Genomic DNA, 17658 nt, shown 5'->3' with positions numbered 1-17658 from the left:
GCACCATTGCAATAGTAATACGAGCCGCACACACATGCCATGAATGTTGGGGTACGGTGCGTTTCACGTGCTCGCGTAGGGCACCATTGCAATAGTGATACGAGCCGCACACACGCCATGAATGCAGGGGTACGGTGCCTTCCACACAGTGCTTTTCACACGCAGGGGTACGTTGCGTTTCCCATGGTGCGTTTCACACGCAGGGTACGGTGCGCTTCACATGGTGATACGAATGCAGTGGTACGGTGCATTTCACATGGTGATGCGAATGCAGGGGTATGGTACATTTCACATGGTGATGCGAATGCAGGGGTACGGTACGTTTCACATGGTGATGCGAATGCCGGGGTACGGTGCGTTTAACACGCTGATGCCAATGCAGGGGTACGGTGCGTTTCCCATGGTGCGTTTCACACGCAGGGGGACGGTACGTTTCACATGGTGATGCGAATGCAGGGGTACAGTACGTTTCACATGGTGATGCGAATTCAGGGGTACGGTGCGTTTCACACGGTGATGTCAATGCAGGGGTACGGTACGTTTCACATGGTGATGCGAATGCAGGGGTACAGTGCGTTTAACACGCTGATACCAATGCAGGGGTACGGTGCATTTCACATGGCGCGTTTCACACGCAGGCGTACGGTACGTTTCACAGGGTGATACGAATTCAGGGGCACGGTACGTTTCACATGGTGATGCGATTGCAGGGGTACGGTGCGTTTCACATGGTGATGCGAATGCAGGGGTTCGGTCCGTTTCACATGGTGATGAGAATGCAGAGGTACGGTGCGGTTCACACACTCACGTATGGTACCATTACAATAGTGATACGAGGTGCACACACGGCAGGGATGTAGGGGTATGGTTCGCACAAGGATGTCTATCAAGTACTTTTCACTGCATACTTTTATGTGCAGGCCCTAGGTGTGGCAACCAATGATATAGCACAGGGCATCTTATCGTGTTGCACAATCGATGTGTGATGACCTGTGGACACATGTCATGTGTGATGGGGCACTATGTGGCACACATCACCTTGACACTTGTCCCATGTGTATCATTAGGCAGATTTTGTCATGCACAGCAACACGGGGATGTCATAGTCATCACTACTGGCACCTGTCTCCTGATGCCAGGGACTGGGGCACTTTGTCAACTGACATGTGGAGAAGTGTGGCTCACTGGTTAGAGGAGGCAGACCTGGAAACAGAGGTCAGCCCGGGACCAGGGTTCAATTCCCCGCTCGGCGAGGTCTTGAGTCCTAAAATGTCCATGGACTCGACAATTCTCGCTCCGGTGCCTACTCGATTCACGGGTTCACACTCTGCGACTCTGGGCAATAGCTTGCTTAATCTCCACAACGGCCCCTCGCGGAGGGATGCCTGGCTTTCACCTTGCGGATACCCTGCCGGGGTTATCTCACAGGGGAATACCAGGACAGGTTCCCTAAGCAAGCGCTTAGAAACCGCTTGGTGATTTGCGCTATATAAATTCCTGTACATTTACATTTACATTTACATTTACATGTCACGCTCAGCATGACCCTATGTGACTATGTCAGGTGTGTGTCATGTGTTATATTGAGCTTGCTGTTTGTGTTCCGTAAACTGCATATGCTGTTGGTGCATCTAACATGGGTCTGTGTTGAGATGGCAATGGTTTCACATCTACGCACACCATGCCACATGTGCATTCCCACGGCTGTTGGGTCTGATGGCATCAGACATCATATTTCCCTAGACATACATGTCTGCATCGTGACAATGGCTGTGTAGTTATGTTGTCACCTGTACACCTTAATCGCAATGTGTTTGATATGTACATTTGACATTCCGTGTGACCTGTACATGTTCCTTGCAGTCATCTCTCTGGATGGGATGACAACCATCCACTGCAGGTATGGTGATGTGTGTCACTCCAGTGATATCTCGGGCTGTTCACTTAGACCGGCCCAGCAGCTCATTTCAGGGCATGTCATGTTTATTTGTCAATCAACAGGTGTATCTGCCTCTTTTGTAGGAGTGCCAGCAAGCTGGCATATGTGTCCTGGATGTATTGCAGACGCCAGACTCCATAGTGACCTGATGTCTAGTAGCAGTTTTGCATGTGCTATGTACATTGCCATTGATGTTGGCTGACTGTTAATCTACATTTTTCCCAAATATGTCCTGCAGGGCACCGCCTCTACCAAGGCCATTCCAAGACTTGGCTACCATGAGGGAACGTGCCTGCATCCGACGTTACAGATTCACTCAACAGTTGATTCAGGAGTTGACAAACAAGCTGGCACCACATCTCCAACCGCTCTACAGGAATCCTACTGCGCTGACCCCCAAGATAAAGGTGATGGCAGCCCTTCATTTTTTTGCTACCGGTATGTTTCAATTAACCATAGCTGATGTAGGTGCAATGTCACAGACAATGTTCAGCCTTGTCCTGCGTGATGTTTTGGCAACCATGTTGGAGCAAATTTATGAATTCATCAAATTTCCGACTCCTGAAGAGTTGAGAGTTGTCAAAGGTGATTTCTCTGCCCTGGGAGGGATGCCACATGTCATTGGGTCCATTGATGGGACACATGTGGCTTTGGTGCCACCACAGGCACAGGAGCAGGCATACCGCAACCATAAACATTATCATTCAATAAATGCCCTTGTGGTGTGTCTTGCTAACATGCTGATTTCCCACGTTTGTGCACGTTTTCCAGGATCGGCACACGATGCATTCATCATGAGGCGTAGCAGGGTGCCACAAATTATGCTGCAGCTGCGCAACGAGCGGGCATGTCTTGTTGGTGGTTGACTCTGTTTGTCCTGTGTGTTTCAGTATCTTTTGCTCTGACGGCATCTCCTGACCAACTTATTTACATGATTTCTCTATGTAGGGGACTCGGGATATCCCAACATGCCATGGCTAATGACACCTTTCCGCAACCCAAGAACACCTGCCGATCAGCGGTACAATAATACACACGGGCAGACCAGGCGAGTGATTGAGAGGAAGTTTGGCCTCTTGAGAGACGATTCCGGTGCCTCGATAAGACCAGCGGATCCCTCCCATATGCACCTGACAAGGTCTTTAAGATCTTCATTGTGTGCTGCATGCTGCACAACATGGCAGTTGAGAAGGCAGTGCCACTCATCCTGGATCCTGAGGAGCAGGAACATCCACCCGTTGAGGATCAAGGGCTTGGTCACGATGCAAGTGATGAGGAGGAGGAGGATGATATCCGGAGTCAGCTCATACGCAACTTCTTCTCATAATTGTGAGTCACTGTGAATGAGTGGGCAAGCTTGGAGCATTGAGTGGCATGTGTTGCAATGTGTGTGTCCAGCTGACTGTATGGAAAGTGACTCTGATGTGTGTTCTGATGTGTCACGCAAGTGCTGATGTCATGCCACACAGTAATGCGCAATTACTTTCCTTGAAATTTGCATGTGTCCTACATTGTTCCTGTTTCGTAACTGACCATGTCCTTTGCAAAGATGTTTACCGGTGAACTCTTGTGTGTCTGTCATTCCCAGGTTGCTGTGCCTGTTGTCTGTTTGTGTCATCTTAGTCCTCCTGCTATTCCTCATGATGATTGCTACCTGGGCTGAATCAGCGTTCCATGCACGGACATGTGTAAATGTCAGTTCGGGTAAGAGATCCAAACAGGCTGTTTGTTATTGGTACGGTTTGGGAATGTGTGGGAACTGTTTCTGAGCATGTTGTAATACCATGCATACATGCCTCAGCACCATGGATCAACTTACATGTTGCACCACTTCCATGACATGCAAGTCACCCTTCTTGACAGTCATCTGTAGTGGAGTGTGGACTCTGGTGAAGGCATCAATGTGTGTAAACCTTGCCCCTGACACATTGCGTATACCACGGCTTGACATTGTGTGTGACATCACAACAACAGGCTCTATGGGGAAGTGCAGCCTCGCTGTGTGCAGTAGGATGTGTTTGGCTCATCCACTTAATCTTGTGTGCCAGTACATTTTGATTTCCAACAACCATGTTGTGAAGGTGTGGGCCAGCGTATGTCCCACATGTTCTGTCAACTGTCCTGCGAGTCTGTTCGCATGGATGCATTGCCCTTTGTGCCAGTATGCCATGTCACTGTCACGTCGCTGACTCTGGGCCGGTGGAGAACACTGCTTTGCAAGCCTTCTCGGTATTGGCAGACAAATTTCTATTCCCATGAAGCCAAGAACGTTGCGCTGATGACGTCACAACGTTGCGCTGTAGCAAATGTAAATGCTTCCGTGACACCACTCGGGTCCCGTTAATTCCAGGACTCTCCTGTGGCGCGCTGCATATCCTGCTCACGGTAGGGGTGCTTTTGTGCCATCGCTCATCATTACTCTCTGTTGAGTTCAGGCCCAGCAGCTTGTTCTGTTTGGCATTTCAAAGCCCAGTTGGACGAGCCGATGACTGGCTCTTGCGGGGCTTCCTTGTGTTTCCCAAATTCCCTCCCTCGTTGGACAAGCTTCTTAAGGCTCTTGCGGGGGATGTGTAATTTCCCTTCTTGAGCCTCACTGATTCCCTGGGGTAACTACGGATTGTTGTGAGTGGCGCTGCAGTGCATTTGGATTTCGGTTTATTGGACCTTATTCATACACTGTGATTTTCAGGATTAACGCATGGCTTTAATTGCCTTGAGGCAGCCTGCAGAGCGATATCCCCCCTTCATATCGCTGCAATACTCTGCTACCTTTTATGTGTCTTCTGTGATCCCTGTGCTAATTGCACAGTCCTTTAAACAGGATCATAATATGGGCCGTTTCTTTTGCTACTCGTACAACATAATCTTTGGTGTGTTATGGTGTTTTATTACCTTTCCATGTGCTATTAATTCATGGGGATTGTTCATCTCTGTTTTCACAGCAGGGGCTTGTAGTACTCATCCAAAAGTAAGCTCAAATTTACCAGTTACGTGGCTGTTAAGACTTTTTGGGTATGTTGATAACTAACTGCTGGATAAATACATGTAAACGTATGGAACATCCTTCTTATGAAGTGATTAGTTATGTCCTTGTTTGATCCTCAGATCTAGTAGCACTTTCATTACTGTGATCCCAACTAGGATACAGTGGCTGTTGTTTTCCTTTACAGGTGTAACTGTTACAGTATAGGTCCTGAGGTACTCTGTGATTCAGTGACAAGAAGTGTTGAATCCTTATGCTTGTTTACCTTTGTTTCAGATCTCCCTCCCTGCTGTTCCCTTCCTTTCCTTCCCTCGCCTGATCACCCTTTTAAGTCTGTCGTTTCTACTCAGACCAAGGGGCTATCAGGAGATGGACCTCTTTGAGCATCACACATTTCAGGGGATTCAAGGCCCTGACAGTCACAGGCAGTCCTGTGCACATTGGTTCACCAGCAGTACAGGTATACTCATTACATGACTGTTCATTTCTTCTGAGCAATGGCACTGGCCATGGACATTGGCTTATGCAGCATGGCCTCAACACATACTTGATCAATTTGTGTAGTAAATGTGTTCACCACAGTACAATGTGCCTCATCACTGTCACCGCAGATCTCTTGCCACTTTGCATGCGTCATCTATGGCATAATTGACAAAGATTGTGCATATGGGAGTATGTGTACTTTGCCAACATGCATGCAGTTATTCATGGCTAATGATCCCTATTGTGCATGCAGTACTTGGTTGTGTATGTATTTGTTCAGGTTGCTACCCACAACGGGCAGGCAACACCTGCTGATACTGTGTGTCCTGGGCGCAGCTTGGCCTTTTGGTGCCTGATCCTATGCCTGTCAGTTTTGGTGATTGTTCATCCATTTTCTTTGAGTGACCCATGAGTAAACAGACACTCCTTCCTTTCCATACACCTGTTACACTGTGCCTTTTTTAACCTCCTTGTCTTTGTGTGCTACTTTTTGCCTGGTGTCTCACCCCTTCCGCCGTCAGGTGTTCACTCATTCCTGCTGCTGCCTACCCTGCGGCACCGTACCACCGAGTACCCTGATTGCCCCAGTATTGGACTTTCATAGATTCCCATGCTTTGTATCATTCCCCGTCGTCGGAATGGGAGCCTCAGTAACATAAAAATACCATAGCAGTAGGTACAAAAGAGAAAGAAAGGCCTAGGCCTCATCTCATTTTGTAGCCTATCCGCCTCTTTTTGTAAAAGAGACCAAAACATTGTAACCACCAATCAGAGTAGCCTCACCCCATAGAACCTTCCTGAGAGAGCCTCAGAACCTCAGATTTTCTACCGCACGTTGTGCTTAGGGAGTCTCTACTGAACTCTGCTCAGATTTCTCTTCAGTTTGGAATTTTTTCCATTTCTTCAACTTTACTATGTCTGACAAGGAGAAGAAGGCGTTATTTAGAGCTTGTGCTACCTGCTCAAAGAAGAGGCTGTTGGTTGAGGATAAGCATAAAGACTGTATCTACTGCTTGTACCCAGATCACAAGGCCACAGATTGTAAGATCTGCAGAACATTCTTTACGAAGACCTTGAGAGACAGGGAAGGCCGCTTGTTGACTTAGTTGCAAAAAATGAAGTCATGCAAGGAGGTTTTGTCATCTGACAGTGAGGATTCTTCCTCAGCTGCGTCCTCCAGAAGATCCAAGAAAAGGGGTAGGTCCTCCCCTTCAACTTCTACTGAGCTCCCTGTTAAAGCCTTACAAAAGACCTCTGATAGGTCTGAAAGGCCCAGTCCCAAACAATCTCCTCACCGAGGTGTAAAGGAGAGGCTGGGACAGACTGAGGAGACACAGTCATCTAAGAAGGTACAGAAAAGCCTTTCTGTTGCTTCTCAGCCATCTGAAAAGGAGAAGGTATTCAAGAAACCTTCTGCTGTCCCTCAGGAAGGAAGATCGGACAAGAAACCACGTCCGTCGACAACAAAATCATCTAGTACGTCGACGCAACTTCCAAAAAGGACTTGGGTTCAGCTACAGCTCCGTCGACGGCGGCTGCATTGATATCTTCGTCGACGTTTAAGGTATCTGTTTCCTGCTCGTCGACGATGGTGTTTACATCTTCGACATCGACGATAATGATGACGAAGATATCGTTGACGGCAGCGACGACGACAATGACGACAGCTTTGATGATTCTGACGACGAGCTCGTCGACGACACCGTCGACGATCAATCCTCCGTCGATTTGGTCCATCCCTCCGTTGACGGTCCCGTCGACGATGATTTTGCCGGTATTTCCGTGGACGACGAGTCCGTCGACGAGGTCGTCGACGATTCAAAGGGTCCACATCTCTATAAAGAGGCAGCAAATCACTCCAGAGATGACATCTCCTCGCCCTGTAACACCATTACCTCCAACATTGCTTCTTGAGGAGGAGTCTGATGATGATGAGGATGGTCCTTACGGGGATGCTTATAGCCCATCCGATCTCCAAGTAAAATATCACGATTCAGATTCTGAGGAATACTATACAGAAGAACGCCATTTTGTTCAACAAGAGAAGCCTCCACAAAAATCGCGTCAGGATATGGTGGCAATGCCGTCCTCTCTAATAACGGACTTACAGATGATGCTACAAGACTACAGGAAAAGGTTTCCGTCACAACCCTTGGACCACCAAGAGCATCCTCCTTCTCCATCTGCTCCGGCAGTTGCAGTGACGCCTCTGGTTTCTCGAGTTTCGGAACCAGAACCAAGAGAAAGACATTAGGAGGTTGTGACTATTCAGGATGATAATGTCTCATCTGATGAAGATCTTCAGGTAGATCCACCTCATGACCCGGATAGAGGTTGGGACGATGATGTTGTTCAAGATCCAGCTTCACCAGTGCCGGATACTGCTATCTCCCCTCCAGCAGACATTGGAGATTTCCATAATCTTATGGAGAGGGTGTCCAAGAGATTTGGCCTTCCAATTACGACAGTGCAATCAGACTGTTTTCTTTACGACTTCAAAGAGCCTTATAGAAAATCCATCCGTTCAATACCGATAATTGAACATGTGTGGTCGGAAGGTACTAAGGTGATGCAGAATCCTGCTACAGTCATCCCTGTTCTTCCCCGGCTGGAGAAGAAGTATAAAGCTCCAGAAAGCAGTCCCGCTTGCCTGACTGGTCTACCGAAGCCGGACTCAGTTATTTCCCAGGCAGTGCAAAGTAAGTCCAAGAATCCATCGGCGCCCCTTACGACACCGCCAGACAAGGAAGGGAGACGTCTGGACAATGTGGGGAAAAGGTTCTCTTCTATTGCTAGCCTGCTGGTTAGAGCTGCTAATGCTCTTGCTATCTTGGGTAGATATGATCGCCAGATGTGGTGCGATTTATCCCCATTTGTTGACCAACTTCCGGATAGTGCAAAAGGTGAGGCCAGAAAGATACTGGTAGAAGGGGAGCGTTCATCTTCAGAGGTGATAGATTGTGCTATGGACATAGCAACTACCGCTTTCCGAGCTCTAGCGGGTTCAGCAGTTTTAAGGCGTCAGGGCTGGCTGCGGGCAACCTGGTTTCGCCAGGAAGTTCAAAATAAGATCTTGGACTTACCTTATGACGGAGAAATGCTTTTTGGAAAGCGTGTAGATGATGCCCTTGAAGACATCAAGAAGGACACGGACACGGCAAGGTCCTTGGGGACATTGCATTACCGCAAAGTTTCTTTCAGAGGTGCGAGAGGGAGAGGATTTTCAGCTCAACCTGGTCCTTGCCCATCTCATGAGGGCTCCTTTTGAACCAATCCATAAAGCTGACATGAAGTTTGTGTCATGGAAAGTTGCTTTTCTTCTAGCGATAACAACAGCTAGGAGGGTGGGAGAGCTTCAAGCTCTCACGATTGTTGAACCTTTCTCACAGTTCAAAAAGGAGTCTTTGATTTTACGGACAAATCCAAAATGTATCCCAAAAGTTCCTTCGGATTTTCACCTAAACGAACCGATAGTGCTGAAGTCTTACTTTCCTCAACCTTCATCTCTGGCGGATAGGTCTTTCCACACTTTGGATGTTCAAAGATGCTTAAAGTTCTATCTTCAACGTACAAAGGCATTCAGGAAGACATCGCAACTTTTTGTCGCTTTTGGCGCTCCAAGAAAGGGTTTACCCCTGTCAAAGCAGGGGATATCACGATGGATTGCCAGCACAATTCAGTTCTGTCATCAGGCGGCAGGGAAGCCGCTGAAAGGACGGATCAAGGCTCATTCTACGAGATCAGTGTCATCGTCTACAGCTTTGTTCTCTGGTGTCCCTATCAAGGGCATTTGTAGGGCAGCTACTTGGAGCAGTGCCCATTCGTTCACGAGACACTACTGTTTGGATTCCTCCACAAGAAGTGACGCAGCAGTCGGACAAGCACTCCTGAGGAATTTATTCTAGTGAGCGGTGATCTTTCCCTTCTATCCCTCCTTCCTTTATTGCACATTTTGTATTTGATGATAATGCTTATACTGTGTTATGCTGATATGCATGTAACAAAATGTGCATTTATGGCTTACTGCTAGCTACTCTGATACAAAGCATGGGAATCTATGAAAGTCCAATACTGGGGCAAGAAAACAAGTTACCTGTAACTTTGGTTCCCCAGTATTGGTACTTTCATAGATTCCCATGCACCCAACCGCCTCCCCTGGGAAAGCTCAGCCTTCAGCAAATGTAATTACTTTTACACAACGGCTACGAAAATCTTAGGCTCTGAGGCTCTCTCAGGAAGGTTCTATGGGGTGAGGCTACTCTGATTGGTTGTTACAATTTTTTGGTCTCTTTTACAAAAAGAGGCGGATAGGCTACAAAATGAGATGAGGCCTAGGCCTTTCTTTCTCTTTTGTACCTACTGCTATGGTATTTTTATGTTACCGAGGCTCCCATTCCGACGACGGGGAATGATACAAAGCATGGGAATCTATGAAAGTACCAATACTGGGAAACCAAAGTTACAGGTAAGTAACTTGTTTTCTTCTGCAAACCACACGCCTCCCAATAGCTCCTCCCTCCCCCCATTCTTAATGCAGGCAGCAGCTTGTCTGTGCCACTGTAGCGCCATATCCGTGCCAAAGGCAGGAACGTCAGCGCATGTCAGCACCTGCAACGAGCACAGTGCAAGACCCTCTGGTCCTTGCATGACCCACGTAACACAACAGACTCATGCTCCAGCCACCCTCCAAACAATGAACAACAGACAAGCAACCACCTGCTATCAGGCAACCCCTAAGCGCACACACGACAGCTTCACATGCTGTGTGTGTAACTCCTACTGCCTACACCGCGCTGCCCCGCCTCACAGACCATGTCCGTACAACCAGGTCATGTGCCTCCTACTGCACACCCACTCCATCCACCAGCACGCCATTGAACTCTGTTACCTCCTCAACACAACAGCCCCACACATTGCCTTCATTACAATAACCTGGTTGAACGCATCCTCAGCACACAACTTCAACATTGCCATCACAGTCTGATGCAAGATCACCCGCAGGGACCACACCAACAATCCAGGAGGATAAATTGCAATTCATTCTGAAGTACACCCTCAGAGTCACATACAACAACAGGGACACACTCAGCATTGTGAAGCACCTGCACTTCATGTTTCAAACCAACACCCTGACCATCCTCAGTCTAACACTCATCTACAGATCTCCAGGCCTACACCCACAATTCCGCTAAGTCATCAACAACTACATCAGCACGCAGGCCCTCACCTCCACAGACTACATGTGGCAGGGGGACAGCAACTTCTGGCAGGAGGACAACCACACCACCATCCTTCATTGGTACATCAACATTTGCATCCAGTTCTCCGACAAGCAACACACTGCCCCACACTCCGCTACAGATGCCCCAGAGATGCTTGACGTAAGTCACCACAGACGAGCTGTGTGGCACCCTCGCCTAGGACACTCAAACCAACGCCACCACCACACCCTGTAACCTCACACACTGGATCAGCGACTGATCCAACACTCTTGCCACATTGGCGGACTTTCCTGTGAAGTACAACAACAGTTAAGCCACCTGGGAAAAGGTAGACCTACTGAACTCATACAGGTTTTAATAAACAACAAAGGAGCGACACAATTGTAGTGACTACAAGACAAAAGGTTAATTTGTCAGCAAGTGGACTGGTGCACAGTCTATTACATTTGTAAATGAAACCTTGATAGGTTTTTAAGAAGGCCCTCACTCACCACTAGTTGGTGACATGCTTCATCATTGGGCCCCACCGGGAGTGGCCGAATGCCACCCTGGTGTGCTGCGACGCCAGAGTTTATGTCCCTGTGCACCGCCAGGAGCTCAGCCAGTCTTGCCTCTATCCGTCCTTGATGTTGTTGTTGACTGGCGTGTTGCTCGGCCTGCCCACACGAGCCTGGCCTGCCCTTGTGGGCACATCGGGTCGACGGGACCCCTGAGGGATGGCAGTGGTGGTGTTGTCTGCCACCTCCTGGGTGCCCGGCGAACCTTGTCCCTCATTGTCAGACTGGCTCTGTTGTTGACTGTGGGCAAGGCTTCGAGATATCTGCTGGGATGTGGCAGGAATGGTGGTGGTGGTTGGCGCAGTAGTTCCTGATCCAGCTGCTGCACGGGTTTGGGCACCAGAGGTGCCAGATTGGTCGGGGTCATCCATGGAGTGGTGAGAGGCGTCGCTGTCGGTGGAATGAGGGTCCTGCGGAGCTTGGGACTGTGATTCATCTCCCCCATTGTTGGGGTCGAGATTCCGCATATTGCCCTGTGGGTGTGAGAGACAGGCAATGTTAATGTCATTTAATGCAACATCCATTTTTCATACACATTGTAGTTGGCACTGTTCTACCTGATAGTTGTCTATGCTTTGGATTGTCCTCAATGTTCACTTGTGGATGGGTATGTTGTGGGGTCAGATTGATCTGTGCTCAGGAGTCATTGACATGTGGGGGCATATTTACAATAACTGGCACAGCCCTGCATATCAGCAGGGATTGGCCAGTCATTGTGCACCACAGCTATGCCAGCATGGATGTGACACATTTACAATGGGGAGCACCAAGGGGGAAAACGGCACAGCTGCGTCACGCATCTGTGCCGTAGTAGTGGCGAAAATATCTGGAGTTGCGTCACCGGCCCCAACACAGCTCCAGCAATGCTCTGTGGGGCCCTATATGCACAATGCTGCATCAATCCTTACGCCTGCTTCAAGCATGCACTGGGTTTTGATGCAGCATGTGCTTAAAAGTGACAGAGTGAAATCTTGTAGGTCTCACTCTGCCACTTTTGTGAGGTGTTGCTGCGCAGGAACAAACAACCCCCCGCCGCACCAGTACACTTACTTCTGGTGCAGGGCTTTAGAACGTGACACATCTCCCAGATGCGTCACCTTGTAAATACACAGCACCACTTTTGTGCAGCCGCTGCATCACAAAGGTGACGCTAGGGCGGCGTGGAAGAAGTGCAAGGGGCTTGTGAATCTGCACCTTGCATTTTTGCTTGGGTGCTTCTGCAAATCTGTATTGGTTTTGTTGTGTTACATGACCATTGTGACAGTGGGGCACTCCATTGCCTGTCCCAGGAGGGTATGTTTGTGTAAGGGGTGTGTGACAGGCCGTGCTGGTAGTTGCAGTCTTATTTGGAACTGGCCCTCCCTCGTGGTGTGGCTGTCCCCGCATGGAGCATGCTGCCATGACAGTGGTTGTAAGTTCCTGTCAAATATATCTGACCTTGTTGTCCTGGTGTTTTAGTTTTCACTGGTCCCAAGGGGCCTTGTGCTGCCTACACCAGGGCCCAGTGTCAGCTATCTTGTCAGTACTTTCCCACTCTCTGTGCATTGAGCATGGTGCATGGGTGTGTACCTGGGCCACATGGGATGAGGGCAATTGGGCATGGGCGTCCACAGAAATGTTTCTGGTGGTGGGGAATTTTTTAACTTCATCACCATCCCCCTTGTACCCTTCTCACCACTGCCTTGCACCCTTCTCCCCCTCCCCCTTGCACCCTTCTCCACCTTGCACCCTGCTCCCCCTCCCCCTTGTACCCTGCGCACCTCCGCCTTGCACGTTTCTCCCCCTCCCCCTTGTACCCTTCTCCACCTCCGCCTTGAACCCTTTTCTACCTTGAACCCTGCTCCACCTTCGCCTTGAACCCTTTTCTACCTTGCACCCTTCTCCCCTCTGCCTTGCACACTTTTCGCACTCCCCCTTGCACCCTTCTCGCCCTCCCCCTTGCACCCTTCTCGCCCTCCCCCTTGCACCCTTCTCCCCCTCCCCTTGCACCCTTCTCTCCCTCCCCCTTGCACCCTGCTCCCCCTCCTCCTCCCCTTGTACCCTGCGCCACCTCTGCCTTGCACGCTTCTCCCCCTCCCCTTGCACCCTTCTCCCCCTCCCCCTTGTACCCTGCTCGACCTCCGCCTTGAACCCTTTTCTACCTTGCACCCTTCTCCCCTCTGCCTTGCACCCTTCTCGCACTCCCCCTTGCACCCTTCTCCCCCTCCCCCTTGCACCCTGCTCCCCCTCCCCTTTGCACCCTTCTCCCCCTCCCCCTTGTACCCTTCTCCCCCACCCCCTTGCACCCACCTCCCGCTCCCCCTTGCACCCTGCTCCCCCTCCCCCTTGCACCCTGCTCCCCCTCCCCCTTGTACCCTGCTCCACCTCTGCCTTGAACCCTTTTCTACCTTGCACCCTTCTCCACTCTGCCTTGCACCCTTTTCGGCCACCCCCTTGCACCCTTCCCACCCAATGGAGGGGTCTGCCACCTGGAACAATGTCACCATTTCAAAAGCATGATGGACTAGGTCCGGCCCTGACTGGCCCACACTAGATGCATTGGCGATCCAGGGGGGGGAAGAGCCCCTCTTGCCCCCCCCTGCGGACGCCCATGCAATTGGATCTTTTATTTGGAGTCCCACAATGCATTTTGTGACACCCACCCTCCCAGCATACCGGACGTCCATTTTTGGGTCTGTGCTTCCTGTAGCATGGGACATGGCATGGCATGGCTTTCTCAATGGGGAATACACCTGTTTGTGGCATTAGTGTTGTTTTTGGATGTAGTTGTGGGTCGGTGAGCGCTTGGGGGTTGGTGCAGGCATTTTTTGTACCTGGAGTGTGGATGCCATTACCCCCATGTTACATGAGTTGTTTGTGTACTCACCAGGCTCTACGACTCCTTCAATTCCATGTACTCCCACCGGCGGTAGCAGGGCCATCACCTTCTCCTCCCAGGGCTCGTACTTTACTGGTCTGCGGGGACCACCACCTCCAGTGAGCTGGCTCTGTTGGTAGTCCTCGTCCATCTTCTGCTTGATCATCCTCCGCAGATCGTACCACCTGGCCTGACAATCCTTCCTTGTGCGTCTGTTTGGTGCAACAGCATTCACCTTATTGACTATCCTCTCCCACAGCTGTGTTTTCTCAGCTATGCTGGTCCGTCTGACCAATGTGCCAAACAGCTGTGGCTCGACTCTGATGACTTCATCTACAAGGATCTCCATCTCCTCCTTTGTGAACTTTGGATTCTTCTGTGCGGACATGGTGTGGGGTGACGGTGTGTATGGATGTGGGTGTGTGGGTCTGAATGTGAAGGGGGGTGTGGGTCAGAATGTGAATGGGGGAATGTGTGAAGGTGGATGTGTGCAGTTGGTGGTGTATTGTCAGTGTGTCTGTTGCAAAGGATCATGGTTTGTGTGTGTGGGCCCTTTTTATTGGTCCATTTGTGGGTGGGGCTTAGTTTGAATTTTTGGTGGGTGTGTTATAAAGGGTGTTTCTGAGTTAGCCCCTCTGTTTGCCTGTTTGGATCTGGCCAGGACATTCATTTCCATGGTTTGTACACTGGAGACGTGTTTTGTGGTGTTGTGCGAGTCGTTTTCACACTCCTTTTGCTGTTTTACAGCGTCCGCGTGTTTGAGTACGGCTCGTTTACTTGTACTTGCTTCTGTTTATTTGTGTGTGCAACGCGACGTTGCCGCGGTACTAGTCGTTTTCTACATCCTTGTGCTGTTTCACGGAGTTCGCGTGCGCTTCGTTCAGTGTGGATTCATATCGTATTGGATTTGTGGGTCGCTCATACGCGACGTCTTTACAGGGTTCGCGTGCGCTTCGTTCAGGGGGTGTTCGTCTCGTATTGGATTTTGTGGGTCGCTCATACGCGACGTTTTTATATGGTTCACTTGCGCTTTGTTCAGGGGGGTTCGTATCATATTGGATTTTGTGGGACGCTCATATGCGACGTTTTTACGAGGTTCGTGTGCGCTTCGTTCAGGGGGGTTCGTCTCATATTTGATTTAGTGGCTCGCTCATACGCAAAATTTTCTGTACGAATCGCAGCTCATACGCGACGTTTTCCGTACAAATAGCATTCTGTTTCCCGGGTCTGGATCGTACTTGTCGGGTCGTACGGCATGTTTACGATTCGTACGGTTCTCTTTCATGGTCCGTTTCGTACGGTTTTCCCCTTGTTTTTCGGACGGTTCGCAAATATTCGGACGTATTTTTTACATACAGATCGTACCACGCGATTCGGACAGATTTGTATGATTCGTACGGAAACGGCTACGAATACGAATCGGCGTACGAATTTGTTTCCCGAATCGGAATCGACCCCTTTGTGTTTTATTTCTGCAGCGGGTTGTGGGTTTATAGGGGAATAGGGTGGGAAGTAATTTACATTTTTTTAAGTAATTATTCATTTTTAATGATTGGATATAATAATTAATGTATTGTTAATTAATTAATTGGGTTGTGGGTTTATAGGGGAATAGCGTGGGAAGTAATTTATTTGTAATTAAGTAATTAATTAAGAAACATTGGGTATTGATAATGATTTGTTTGCTAATTAATTAATTGGTTATTAATGTTAATTAAATATTATTTATTGTTATTGATAATTAATGTATTTTTAATTATTTATTAATTGCAAATCAAATTCCACAATTGAAATTTGATGTGGAGTGTGTTGTGTGTTTATTGGGGAATAGTGTGGGAAGTATTTAATATTATTAAAGTAATTATTATGTTTGATATATTTTTAGTTTCTAATATTTGTTTGTAAATTTATTAATAAATTATTATTTAATTGCAATATTTATTTTATATATAAGTTTGTTATTTTTAACATCTACGCTGTTCAATGCTTCCCCTACTGTTGCCCTCTCTGGAGTAGGAATAGTAATTTTTACCCCTACGCTATCCAGCACTTTCCCTTCTTTTGCACTCTCTGGAGTGGCAATTGTAATTTTTACCCCTACGGTAGCCTGCGCTTTCCCTACTGTTGCACTTACTGGTGTGGGAATAGTAATTTGTACCCCTACGCTATCCAGAGCTTTCCCTACTGTTGCACTCTCTGGAGTTGGAAAAGTAATTTTTACCCCTCCGCTATTCAACGCTTTCCCTACTGTTGCACTTACTGGAGTGGGTATAGTAATTTGTACCCCTGTGCTATCCAGCGCTTTCCCTACTGTCACTCTGTGGAGTAAGTATATATATATTAACTTATATGTTTAATTAATTTTAACATTATATGTATTAGTTATTATTTATAAATGTTTTATTTTTTGTAACTATATTTCTTTTAATTATATGTATTATTTACTAAATTTTACATGATTATTAAAACATTAAAAAAACGAAATCTTTAACATCGATATTTTTTACAACGATATTTTATCCCCAATATGTTTGTACTTACCTTTATGTAGATTGGACTTCGATAATTTTGTGTTGATATTTTTGTAGGTCGATTTCCAGTCCGTCGATATTCTGTCAGACATTCGGGCAGACTATAGGGGGATTTACCTGGAGCCTATTCCTGATTTACCAGCGGAATAACTTGAATATGACTGCCACGGGGGGATTTACAGATGATTGTGATATAGAATCTCTGGTATTAGATATATTTTCTATGCCTTATATATACTGTGAGTGGGTGACACAATGGTAATTTGTTATCATGAACAGTTGTCATGTACAGAAATGTTTATTATGTATCTTACTGCAAAATGTCGACATCAGTATTCGTGATTCGTATTCAATTTTGTTTTTGTGTAACGCCCTGAGGGGCATCCTCTGGCTGTTGGCAAATAACATTTTGTTGTGAAAAAAAAAACAGGGCTCAAGGAGCAAGTTGCCAAGTGGACCCACTCAAAATACAGAAGTTAAAATGGGTTTTTATAGATTACAATACATATTGCACAAATGATACACAGCAAATGAGAGCCAGCTGCTCGTTGAAACAATAGGGTTTTTTCACTCATTTATCCAATCATTATTCAGAATAAGGTCCTTAGCTATACATGGCCATTAATTTATTAAATCAGCAAGAGAAGCATAGCATCAGCTTGTCACGTACACTGGTGACTTGGTCACTTCTCAAGGTCTTGTGGTTATAGAAAAAATACAGACATTTCAAGTTCACTTAAAGGCCAACAGCCTGTGCACCGTCTGCAGGTTTGATACTATTGAGTGTCACAAGATGGAACCTGAAATAAAATGGATCCCACACCCACATCAGTTGAAATTATGTCCATGCAATAAATAACATTGTATGAAAATGACTCTTACTTTGATTATTAGCCTACATGCTCCACTGTCTCTGAACATCACCAATAGCTTCTTGCGTGTCAATTGGTTTGTTTTTTGGAACAGTTGGATAGAAGTGCTACAACAGTTCCTGGAGAAGGCCCAGGCCATCCTCTCCCAAGCAGTACCAGGCGGGAGAGATGCGGCAAAGTTCACCATTTGTTGTGGTATTGACACAACCGACTC

General features: G+C 47.8%; 1 protein-coding gene across 2 annotated transcripts in view; it reads left to right on the top strand.

Moving 5' to 3' along the window:
* Positions 1-17658, top strand: part of MAP3K3 (mitogen-activated protein kinase kinase kinase 3) — a 2022699-nt gene that overhangs the window by 1823275 nt on the left and 181766 nt on the right. The window contains exon 16 of one of the 2 annotated variants that reach the window (XR_013594968.1): positions 2178-2346. The exons of the other annotated variant lie outside the window; for it this stretch is intronic. The gene's annotated coding sequence lies outside the window, so the exon portion shown is untranslated. The remainder of the gene's footprint in view (positions 1-2177; positions 2347-17658) is intronic. 2 annotated transcript variants of the gene reach the window in all.

Source organism: Lissotriton helveticus, chromosome 5_1 (genome assembly GCF_964261635.1).
Source record: "Lissotriton helveticus chromosome 5_1, aLisHel1.1, whole genome shotgun sequence".
NCBI classification, from domain to species: Eukaryota; Metazoa; Chordata; class Amphibia; order Caudata; family Salamandridae; genus Lissotriton; species Lissotriton helveticus.
Note: the sequence above shows the minus strand (reverse complement) of the source record. Positions and strands in the feature narration are given on the sequence as shown.